This window comes from Heptranchias perlo, chromosome 20, assembly GCF_035084215.1.
Source record: "Heptranchias perlo isolate sHepPer1 chromosome 20, sHepPer1.hap1, whole genome shotgun sequence".
Lineage (NCBI taxonomy): Eukaryota > Metazoa > Chordata > Chondrichthyes > Hexanchiformes > Hexanchidae > Heptranchias > Heptranchias perlo.
The window spans coordinates 10,912,512-10,924,654 of NC_090344.1; the positions used below are offsets into that span (position 1 = coordinate 10,912,512).

Below are 12,143 nucleotides of genomic sequence, written 5' to 3' on the forward strand. Positions count from 1 at the left end.
TTCTTTAGAGTAATATAGGTCTCTTGAACTCTATTGATCACCGTTTCGAATATTTCGCAAAACCTGTTCTCCATCTTTGTCAAGATTTTTTCCAAGTTCACCTTCCCAGGTTCCAATCTCACCCCCTCAAAAATAGTTTGTTTCCAATCTATTAATTTGGCCTTTGTCTTACTGATGTCTCTCTCAATCTTTACGGTGGAGGGATTGAGGTAGGGAGTTTGTGTGTGAGTGAGTGAGGGAGTGATGGAGGGAGTGAGGGAAGGAGGGAATGAGGGATGGATAGAGTGAGTGAATTAGCGTGTTCGTGAGTGTGCGAGGGACTGAATGAGTGAGAGCGAGAGGGAGGTATGGAGAGCAGGCAGGAGTGATAAAATTACAAATGCGAGACAGGCAGACAAGAGAGGAATCACTGCTGGATCGAGTAATGGGGAATGAAACGGAGGAGATAGGAGAAGTAAGTGTAGGCGAATATCGAGGCACGAGTGATAAGGTTTAAAATAATAATTGAGAAAGACGGCCACACGCCTATTGCCAGCACTCTCTGCGAGCTTCCGAGGGTCAAATAGAGTCTTTCAGCATTTTCCACTTTTCTTTCCTGGCGACGTCACACTTTCGACACTCACAGCTTCTTATTTCATGGCCAGGATGCAATTTACACACTTTCCCTTTCGTTAAGTCCCACTTCAGTTCCGTAACATGTAAATGAATCTAATGACTTAACAAATATTACAGTCACTTCACACACTATCTCCTCCTGTCCGCTCTTGCCAAATGCCTGCCTAATGTTTATTTATTACATTGATTCGATATTCTGTACACTTACATATATGGCACTGAGAGCATGATCTTGTGAAACTGCACATTGAACCTGTTGTTTCTTGTGTTGACTGTAACGATGTACAGACCTAGGGGCAGAGCACAGTGAGAGAGCACTTGATAGCTGCTGGAGAAACATCTGGTTGAAATTCAGGTGTCGTTTGTCTGGTGCTTCCAGTTCCACGTTCTGTGGTAAGGATGTGTTCACTGAAGTTTAGTGACAAGGCTTTCCATGTTGGCTTGTGCAACGCATCTGTACACAATAGTGTGACTCAATCCGTTCATGAATCATTTCTGATTGCTGTAATTATTTGTCTCCCAGAATAACTGATGAAGCTTCTTTTCAGATTGGTTCTTTCAACAGTGATGACTGCCAGGTACTGAACTCTGTTGCATTCCCTTGTCTGTGGACGATGTCAGTGGGTGCATTGCTTAATTGCAGTGTTTAATTATAAATCAAGCGATCACTGGTTTAAATCCCGATACTCCCTCTTCTTTCTAAATGATTTTGTGATTCATACAGTAAGTCTGAATTCCCTGTAGCAGCAGGATTGTTGTTTACATTGAAGCTTCCGCAGAGAAACAGGTTAGCTATCTCGATTGGTCACTACCGGTATTTATGCACCACATGAGTCTCCTCCTGCCCTGTTTCATCTCGTTCTAACAGCCATATATTCCTTTCTCTTTCATCTCTTCATCGAGCTTCCCCTTTAAAGCATCTATGCCATTTGCCTCAACGATTCCTTTTGTTGGCGAGTTCCACATTCTTACCGCCCTTTGGGTAAAGAAGATTCTCTTGAATTCCCTCACAAATGGAACCGTTTTTTTCTTGGCCACCCAATCGAATCCTTTCAAAATCTTAAAGACCTCTATCAGGTCACCCCTCAGTCTTCCCTTTTCTAGAAAAAAGAGCTTCAACCTGTTTAGTCCTCCTGAGAAGTATATGCTCCGAGTTCTATAATCATCCTTGTGAATCTTTTTTTCAGCTTTGCCAATTCCTCTTTATTCTTCTTATAATCTGTCGACCAGAATTGTTCATGTTACTCCAAGTGTGGTTTCCTTTTTCACTTCACCTCTGAACTTTCCATTCTCAGCCTGGTTCTGACTTGTATTATCAACCTGACATCTGCCATACGTCAACTTCCTCTGCTTCATTTTATTCTCTATCTCCTACGTCATCCAGAGAGCTCTGGCTTTCGTTGCTTCTTGTGGGAATGTACACAGACTGTACCCGAAAAACCTCCTCTTCAAAAGCCGCCCATTGCTCGATTACAGTTTTGATTCCATTTTACCAGGGCCGGATCAGTTCTCAACCCTCTGTAATTGACCCTCTTCCAATTAAGTGTTTTTACTCCAGATTATTCCTTCTCCTTTTCCATTGCTATTCTAAACCTCATGATACTCTGTTCGTTATTCCCTAAATGCTCCCCCAAGGACACTTGCTCCACATTAACTATCTCATTCCCTAGAACCAGATCCATCATTGCCTCCTAACTACAGTTGCTTCACACACTAGCTCCTCCTGCCACACTTGCCACATGCCTGCTGGATGCATCTTTATTATATTCTGTGCACTTACATATATGGCACTGATAGCATGATCTTGGAAAACCACGCATTGAACCTGGCACTGCATTTGTTGGCTGCAAGTATCCAAAGCGATGGGGGCAGAGCACATTGACAGAGGATTTAAAGAAGCTGAAGACCTCTGCTTGAAATTCTGATGTTGTTTGGCTGGTGCTTCGAGTTCCGCGTTCTGTGGTGAGGATGTATTCACTGAAGCCGAGAGACAAGGCGTTCCAAGTTGGGTTGTGCATCGCAACTGTACACAATAATGTGACTCACTCCATTCATGAAACATTTCTGATTGCCGTAATTATTTGTCTCCCAGAATAACTCATGAAGCTTCTTTTCATATTGGTAATATCAACATTGGTGACTGCCAGCTACTGAGAACCATTACATTGTGCGTGCAAGACTGGTCAACAGATGGGGGGGTGTAGCTCAGTGGTAGAGCATTTGACTGCAGATCAAGAGGTCTCTGGTTCGAATCCAGGCGCCCCCTTGCACATTCTAAGTGCTTCTTTTGGGGACTCAGAAAATCAGCAATCTGTCGCTGTCGCTGTTTCTGTTGAGTTTGCCGCACAGATCCAGGCCTTTTGACCCAACGGGTCTGTGCCAGCCTTCATGCTTCACACAAGACACCTCCCTCCCGACTTCATTTGCCCCCATCCGCACACTCTTCCATTCCTTTCGCCCCGTGTGTTTATCTCGTTTGCCATTTCATGTATCGATGTTATTTGCCTCAACTGCTCCTTAAGGTAGCGAATTCCACATTCTTGCAACTCTTTGGTAAAGATGTTTCCCATGAATTCTCTATTGGATTTATTAGTGACTATCTTATAACCGATAGTTTTAGAGTCCCCTACGAGTGGAAACATTTTCTCTACGTCTACCCAATCAAACCCTTTCATTATCCAAAGACCTCTATCATGTCAGCCATCAGCCTGTTAAATCTATCCTGACAGGTATTATCTTTTAGTTCTGGCATCATCATTATTTTCACCTTCGCCAATTCCTCGATATCCTTTTGATAATAGGGAGACCAGAAGTGTTCACAATGCTCCAAGTGTGGTTTAACCAAGGATCTCGGACTACAGGTACACAAATCACTAAAAGTGGCGACGACATAAACAAAAACAAGCCAAGCACTGGGGTTCATTTCCAGGGGGATAGAATTGAAAAGCGGAGAAGTTATGTTAAGCATGTATAGTCTCCCTGATAAATACTGAGACAAAGTAACTATTCAATATTCCAGCCATTTCACTGTTATTACCTCTGAGTATATCTTGTGTATCCCTTGTTGGCCCTATCCCTATCCTGATGTTACTAACGTTTCAGTGGAATAATTGACTATTTCTTGATAATTTAATTTTGTATTTCCTTTCTGCTTTCCTGATTGCTTGTTGACATCCTTCCTAACGTCTTCATTTTCCCCTTTATCATCCTTTCCTTTATTGTCCATGTGGTTAGAATATGCATTTGTTCAATTTCTATTTTACCCTTATCTCTTTATTCATCCACAATGTTTCGTTATTGAATATTTGTTGTTTTCTTTAGAGGAATATAGGTCTCTTGAAATCTATTGATCACCGTTTCGAATATTTCGCAAAACCTGTTCTCCATCTTTGTCAAGATTTTTTCCAAGTTCACCTTCCCAGGTTCCAATCTCACCCCCTCAAAAATAGTTTGTTTCCAATCTATTAATTTGGCCTTTGTCTTACTGATGTCTCTCTCAATCTTTACGGTGGAGGGATTGAGGTAGGGAGTTTGTGTGTGAGTGAGTGAGGGAGTGATGGAGGGAGTGAGGGAAGGAGGGAATGAGGGATGGATAGAGTGAGTGAATTAGCGTGTTCGTGAGTGTGCGAGGGACTGAATGAGTGAGAGCGAGAGGGAGGTATGGAGAGCAGGCAGGAGTGATAAAATTACAAATGCGAGACAGGCAGACAAGAGAGGAATCACTGCTGGATCGAGTAATGGGGAATGAAACGGAGGAGATAGGAGAAGTAAGTGTAGGCGAATATCGAGGCACGAGTGATAAGGTTTAAAATAATAATTGAGAAAGACGGCCACACGCCTATTGCCAGCACTCTCTGCGAGCTTCCGAGGGTCAAATAGAGTCTTTCAGCATTTTCCACTTTTCTTTCCTGGCGACGTCACACTTTCGACACTCACAGCTTCTTATTTCATGGCCAGGATGCAATTTACACACTTTCCCTTTCGTTAAGTCCCACTTCAGTTCCGTAACATGTAAATGAATCTAATGACTTAACAAATATTACAGTCACTTCACACACTATCTCCTCCTGTCCGCTCTTGCCAAATGCCTGCCTAATGTTTATTTATTACATTGATTCGATATTCTGTACACTTACATATATGGCACTGAGAGCATGATCTTGTGAAACTGCACATTGAACCTGTTGTTTCTTGTGTTGACTGTAACGATCTACAGACCTAGGGGCAGAGCACAGTGAGAGAGCACTTGATAGCTGCTGGAGAAACATCTGGTTGAAATTCAGGTGTCGTTTGTCTGGTGCTTCCAGTTCCACGTTCTGTGGTAAGGATGTGTTCACTGAAGTTTAGTGACAAGGCTTTCCATGTTGGCTTGTGCAACGCATCTGTACACAATAGTGTGACTCAATCCGTTCATGAATCATTTCTGATTGCTGTAATTATTTGTCTCCCAGAATAACTGATGAAGCTTCTTTTCAGATTGGTTCTTTCAACAGTGATGACTGCCAGGTACTGAACTCTGTTGCATTCCCTTGTCTGTGGACGATGTCAGTGGGTGCATTGCTTAATTGCAGTGTTTAATTATAAATCAAGCGATCACTGGTTTAAATCCCGATACTCCCTCTTCTTTCTAAATGATTTTGTGATTCATACAGTAAGTCTGAATTCCCTGTAGCAGCAGGATTGTTGTTTACATTGAAGCTTCCGCAGAGAAACAGGTTAGCTATCTCGATTGGTCACTACCGGTATTTATGCACCACATGAGTCTCCTCCTGCCCTGTTTCATCTCGTTCTAACAGCCATATATTCCTTTCTCTTTCATCTCTTCATCGAGCTTCCCCTTTAAAGCATCTATGCCATTTGCCTCAACGATTCCTTTTGTTGGCGAGTTCCACATTCTTACCGACCTTTGGGTAAAGAAGATTCTCTTGAATTCCCTCACAAATGGAACCGTTTTTTTCTTGGCCACCCAATCGAATCCTTTCAAAATCTTAAAGACCTCTATCAGGTCACCCCTCAGTCTTCCCTTTTCTAGAAAAAAGAGCTTCAACCTGTTTAGTCCTCCTGAGAAGTATATGCTCCGAGTTCTATAATCATCCTTGTGAATCTTTTTTTCAGCTTTGCCAATTCCTCTTTATTCTTCTTATAATCTGTCGACCAGAATTGTTCATGTTACCCCAAGTGTGGTTTCCTTTTTCACTTCACCTCTGAACTTTCCATTCTCAGCCTGGTTCTGACTTGTATTATCAACCTGACATCTGCCATACGTCAACTTCCTCTGCTTCATTTTATTCTCTATCTCCTACGTCATCCAGAGAGCTCTGGCTTTCGTTGCTTCTTGTGGGAATGTACACAGACTGTACCCGAAAAACCTCCTCTTCAAAAGCCGCCCATTGCTCGATTACAGTTTTGATTCCATTTTACCAGGGCCGGATCAGTTCTCAACCCTCTGTAATTGACCCTCTTCCAATTAAGTGTTTTTACTCCAGATTATTCCTTCTCCTTTTCCATTGCTATTCTAAACCTCATGATACTCTGTTCGTTATTCCCTAAATGCTCCCCCAAGGACACTTGCTCCACATTAACTATCTCATTCCCTAGAACCAGATCCATCATTGCCTCCTAACTACAGTTGCTTCACACACTAGCTCCTCCTGCCACACTTGCCACATGCCTGCTGGATGCATCTTTATTATATTCTGTGCACTTACATATATGGCACTGATAGCATGATCTTGGAAAACCACGCATTGAACCTGGCACTGCATTTGTTGGCTGCAAGTATCCAAAGCGATGGGGGCAGAGCACATTGACAGAGGATTTAAAGAAGCTGAAGACCTCTGCTTGAAATTCTGATGTTGTTTGGCTGGTGCTTCGAGTTCCGCGTTCTGTGGTGAGGATGTATTCACTGAAGCCGAGAGACAAGGCGTTCCAAGTTGGGTTGTGCATCGCAACTGTACACAATAATGTGACTCACTCCATTCATGAAACATTTCTGATTGCCGTAATTATTTGTCTCCCAGAATAACTCATGAAGCTTCTTTTCATATTGGTAATATCAACATTGGTGACTGCCAGCTACTGAGAACCATTACATTGTGCGTGCAAGACTGGTCAACAGATGGGGGGGTGTAGCTCAGTGGTAGAGCATTTGACTGCAGATCAAGAGGTCTCTGGTTCGAATCCAGGCGCCCCCTTGCACATTCGAAGTGCTTCTTTTGGGGACTCAGAAAATCAGCAATCTGTCGCTGTCGCTGTTTCTGTTGAGTTTGCCGCACAGATCCAGGCCTTTTGACCCAACGGGTCTGTGCCAGCCTTCATGCTTCACACAAGACACCTCCCTCCCGACTTCATTTGCCCCCATCCGCACACTCTTCCATTCCTTTCGCCCCGTGTGTTTATCTCGTTTGCCATTTCATGTATCGATGTTATTTGCCTCAACTGCTCCTTAAGGTAGCGAATTCCACATTCTTGCAACTCTTTGGTAAAGATGTTTCCCATGAATTCTCTATTGGATTTATTAGTGACTATCTTATAACCGATAGTTTTAGAGTCCCCTACGAGTGGAAACATTTTCTCTACGTCTACCCAATCAAACCCTTTCATTATCCAAAGACCTCTATCATGTCAGCCATCAGCCTGTTAAATCTATCCTGACAGGTATTATCTTTCAGTTCTGGCATCATCATTATTTTCACCTTCGCCAATTCCTCGATATCCTTTTGATAATAGGGAGACCAGAAGTGTTCACAATGCTCCAAGTGTGGTTTAACCAAGGATCTCGGACTACAGGTACACAAATCACTAAAAGTGGCGACGACATAAACAAAAACAAGCCAAGCACTGGGGTTCATTTCCAGGGGGATAGAATTGAAAAGCGGAGAAGTTATGTTAAGCATGTATAGTCTCCCTGATAAATACTGAGACAAAGTAACTATTCAATATTCCAGCCATTTCACTGTTATTACCTCTGAGTATATCTTGTGTATCCCTTGTTGGCCCTATCCCTATCCTGATGTTACTGACGTTTCAGTGGAATAATTGACTATTTCTTGATAATTTAATTTTGTATTTCCTTTCTGCTTTCCTGATTGCTTGTTGACATCCTTCCTAACGTCTTCATTTTCCCCTTTATCATCCTTTCCTTTATTGTCCATGCAGTTAGAATATGCATTTGTTCAATTTCTATTTTACCTTATCTCTATCTCTTTATTCATCCACAACGTTTCATTATTGAATATTTGTTTCTTTTTTTTTTAGAGGAATGAATTTCTCTTGAAATCTATTAATCACCGTTTCAAATATTTCCCAAAACCTGTTCTATATCTTTGTCAAGATTTTTCCGAGTTCACCTTCCCAGGTTCCAATCTCACACCCTCAAAAATAGTTTTTTCCAATCTATTAATTTGGTCTTTGTCTTACTGATGTCTCTCTCAATCTTTACGGTGGAGGGATTAAGGTAGGGAGTGATGTGTGAGTGAGTGAGGGAGGGAGTGAGGGAAGGAGGGAATGAGGGATGGATAGAGTGAGTGAATTAGCGTGTTCGTGAGTGTGCGAGTGACTGAATGAGTGAGAGCGAGAGGGAGGCAGGGAGAGCAGGCAGGAGCGATCAAATTACAAATGAGAGACAGGCAGACAAGAGAGGAATCACTGCTGGATCTAGTAATGGGGAATGAAACGGAGGAGATAGGAGAAGTAAGTGTAGGCGAATATCGAGCCACTAGTGATAAGGTTTAAAATAATAATTGAGAAAGACGGCCACACGCCTATTGCCAGCACTCTCTGCGAGCATCCGCGGGCCAAATAGAGGCTTTCAGCATTTTCCACTTTTATTTCCTGGCGACGTCACAATTTCGACACTCACAGCTTCTTATTTCATGGCCAGGATGCAATTTACACACTTTCCCTTTCGTTAAGTCCCACTTCTGTTCCGTAACCTGTAAATGAATCTGTTGACTTAACAAATATTAGTCACTTCACACACTATCTCCTCCTGTCCACTCTTGCCAAATGCCTGCTGGATGTTTATTTATTACATTGATTCGATATTCTGTACACTTACATATATGGCACTGAGAGCATGATCTTGTGAAACTGCACATTGAACCTGTTGTTTCTTGTGTTGACTGTAACGATCTGCAGAACCAGCGGCAGAGCACAGTGAGAGAGCACTTGCCAGCTGCTGGAGAAACATCTCGTTGAAATTCAGGTGTCGTTTGTCTGGTGCTTCCAGTTCCGCGTTCTGTGGTGAGGATGTGTTCACTGAAGTTTAGTGACAAGGCTTTCCATGTTGGGTTGTGCATCTCATCTGTACACAATAGTGTGACTCACTCCGTTCATGATTCATTTCTAATTGCTGTATTCACCTGTCTCCCAGAATAACTGATGAAGCTTATTTTCATGTTGTGCGTGCAAGAATGTTCAACAGATGTGGGGGTGTAGCTCAGTGGTAGAGCATTTGACTGCAGATCAAGAGGTCTCTGGCTCGAGTCCAGGCGCCCCCTTGCACATTTCCAGTGCTTCTTTTGGGGAGTCAGACAATCAGAAATCTGTCGCTGTCGTTGTTAAAATTGAGTTTGCCGCACAGTTCCAGGCCATTTGACCCAACGGGTCTGTGCCAGCCTTTCGGCTTCACACAAGACTCCTCCCTCCGAACTTCACTTGCCCACATCCGCACACTCTTCCATTCCTTTCGCCCCGTGTGTTTATCTCGTTTGCCATTTCATGTATCGATGTTATTTGCCTCAACTACTCCTTACGGGAGCGAATTCCACATTCTTGCAACTCTTTGGTAAAGAAGTTTCCCATGAATTCTCTATTGGATTTATTAGTGACTATCTTATATTGATAACCGATAGTTTTAGAGTCCCCTACGAGTGGAAACATTTTCTCTACGTCGACCCAATCAAACCCTTTCATTATCCAAAGACCTCCATCATGTCAGCCATCAGCCTGTTAAATCTATCCTGAAAGGTATTATCTTTCAGTTCTGGCATCATCATTATTTTCACCTTCGCCAATTCCTCGATATCCTTTTTATAATAGGGAGACCAGAAGTGTTCACAGTGCTCCAAGTGTGGTTTAACCAAGGATCTCGGACTACAGGTACACAAACCACTAAAAGTGGCGACGACATAAATAAAAACAAGCCAAGCACTGGGGTTCATTTCCAGGGGGATAGAATTGAAAAGCGGAGAAGTTATGTTAAGCATCTATAGTCTCCCTGATAAATACTGAGGCAAAGTAACTATTCAATATTCTAGCCATTTCACTGTCATTACCTGTGAGTATATCTTGTGTATCGCTTGTTGGCCCATTCCCTATCCTGATGTTATTGACGTTTCAGTGGAATAATTGACTATTTCTTGATAATTTAATTTTGTATTTCCTTTCTGCTTTCCTGATTGCTTGTTGACATCCTTCCTAACGTCTTCATTTTCCCCTTTATCATCCGTTCCTTTATTGTCCATGTGTTTAGAATATGCATTTGTTCAATTTCTATTTTACCCTTATCTCTTTATTCATCCACAATGTTTCGTTATTGAATATTTGTTGTTTTCTTTAGAGGAATATAGGTCTCTTGCACTCTATTGATCACCGTTTCGAATATTTCCCAAAACCTGTTCTCCATCTTTGTCAAGATTTTTTCCAAGTTCACCTTCCCAGGTTCAAATCTCACCCCCTCAAAAATAGTTTGTTTCCAATCTATTCATTTGGCCTTTGTCTTACTTATGTCTCTCTCAATCTTTTACGGTGGAGGGATTGAGTTAGGGAGTTTGTGTGTGAGTGAGTGAGGGAGTGATGGAGGGAGTGAGGGAAGGAGGGAATGAGGGATGGATAGAGTTAGTGAATTAGCGTGTTCGTGAGTGTGCGAGTGACTGAATGAGTGAGAGAGAGAGGGAGGTATGGAGAGCAGGCAGGAGTGATAAAATTACAAAAGAGAGACAGGCAGACAAGAGTGGAATCACTGCTGGATCTAGTAATGGGGAATGAAACGGAGGAGATAGGAGAAGTAAGTGCAGGCGAATATCGAGGCACAAGTGATAACGTTTCAAATAATAATTGAGAAAGACGGTCACACGCCTATTCCGAGCACTCTCTGCGAGCATCCGCCGGCCAAATAGAGGCTTTTAGCATTTTCCACTTTTATTTCCTGGCGACGTCACACTTTCGACACTCACAGCTTCTTATTTCATGGCCAGGATGCAATTTACACACTTTCCCTTTCGTTAAGTCGCACTTCTGTTCCGTAACCTGTAAATGAATCTATTGACTTAACAAATATTACAGTCACTTCACTCACTATCTCCTGCTGTCCGCTCGTGCCAAATGCCTGCTGGATGTTTATTTATTACATTGATTCGATATTCTGTACACTTACATATATGGCACTGAGAGCATGATCTTGTGAAACTGCACATTGAACCTGTTGTTTCTTATGTTAACTGTAACGATCTACAGACCTAGGGGCAGAGCACAGTGAGAGAGCACTTGATAGCTGCTGGAGAAACATCTGGTTGAAATTCAGGTGTCGTTTGTCTGGTGCTTCCAGTTCCACGTTCTGTGGTAAGGATGTGTTCACTGAAGTTTAGTGACAAGGCTTTCCATGTTGGCTTGTGCAACGCATCTGTACACAATAATGTGACTCAATCCGTTCATGAATCATTTCTGATTGCTGTAATTATTTGCCTCCCAGAATAACTGATGAAGCTTCTTTTCAGATTGGTTCTTTCAACAGTGATGACTGCCAGGTACTGAACTCTGTTGCATTCCCTTGTCTGTGGACGATGTCAGTGGGTGCATTGCTTAATTGCAGTGTTTAATTATAAATCAAGCGATCACTGGTTTAAATCCCGATACTCCCTCTTCTTTCTAAATGATTTTGTGATTCATACAGTAAGTCTGAATTCCCTGTAGCAGCAGGATTGTTGTTTACATTGAAGCTTCGGCAGAGAAACAGGTTAGCCATCTCGATTGGTCACTACCGGTATTTATGCACCACATGAGTCTCCTCCTGCCCTATTTCATCTCGTTCTATCAGCCATATATTCCTTTCTCTTTCATCTCTTTATCTAGCTTCCCCTTTAAAGCATCTATGCCATTTGCCTCAACGATTCCTTTTGGTGGCGAGTTCCACATTCTTACCGCCCTTTGGGTAAAGAAGATTCTCTTGAATTCCCTCACAAATGGAACCGTTTTTTTCTTGGCCACCCAATCGAATCCTTTCAAAATCTTAAAGACCTCTATCAGGTCAACCCTCAGTCTTCCCTTTTCTAGAGAAAAGAGCTTCAACCTGTTTAGTCCTCCTGAGAAGTATATGCTCCGAGTTCTATAATCATCCTTGTGAATCTTGTTTTCAGCTTTGCCAATTCCTCTTTATTCTTCTTATAATCTGTCGACCAGAATTGTTCACGTTACTCCAAGTGTGGTTTCCTTTTTCACTTCACCTCTGAACTTTCCATTCTCAGCCTGGTTCTGACTTGTATTATCAACCTGACATCTGCCATACGTCCACTTCCTCTGCTTCATTT

At 42.4% G+C, this 12,143-nt stretch overlaps 3 non-coding genes across 3 annotated transcripts; all 3 read left to right on the plus strand.

Moving 5' to 3' along the window:
* The first annotated feature begins 2,809 nt into the window (after positions 1 to 2,809).
* Positions 2,810 to 2,881, plus strand: trnac-gca (transfer RNA cysteine (anticodon GCA)). Its single transcript has one exon. It is a non-coding gene; the product is annotated as a tRNA-Cys (tRNA).
* A 3,856-nt stretch (positions 2,882 to 6,737) lies between these two features.
* Positions 6,738 to 6,809, plus strand: trnac-gca (transfer RNA cysteine (anticodon GCA)). The gene has a single exon. It is a non-coding gene; the product is annotated as a tRNA-Cys (tRNA).
* A 2,235-nt stretch (positions 6,810 to 9,044) lies between these two features.
* On the plus strand, positions 9,045 to 9,116 carry trnac-gca (transfer RNA cysteine (anticodon GCA)). The gene has a single exon. It is a non-coding gene; the product is annotated as a tRNA-Cys (tRNA).
* Positions 9,117 to 12,143: the final 3,027 nt, after the last annotated feature.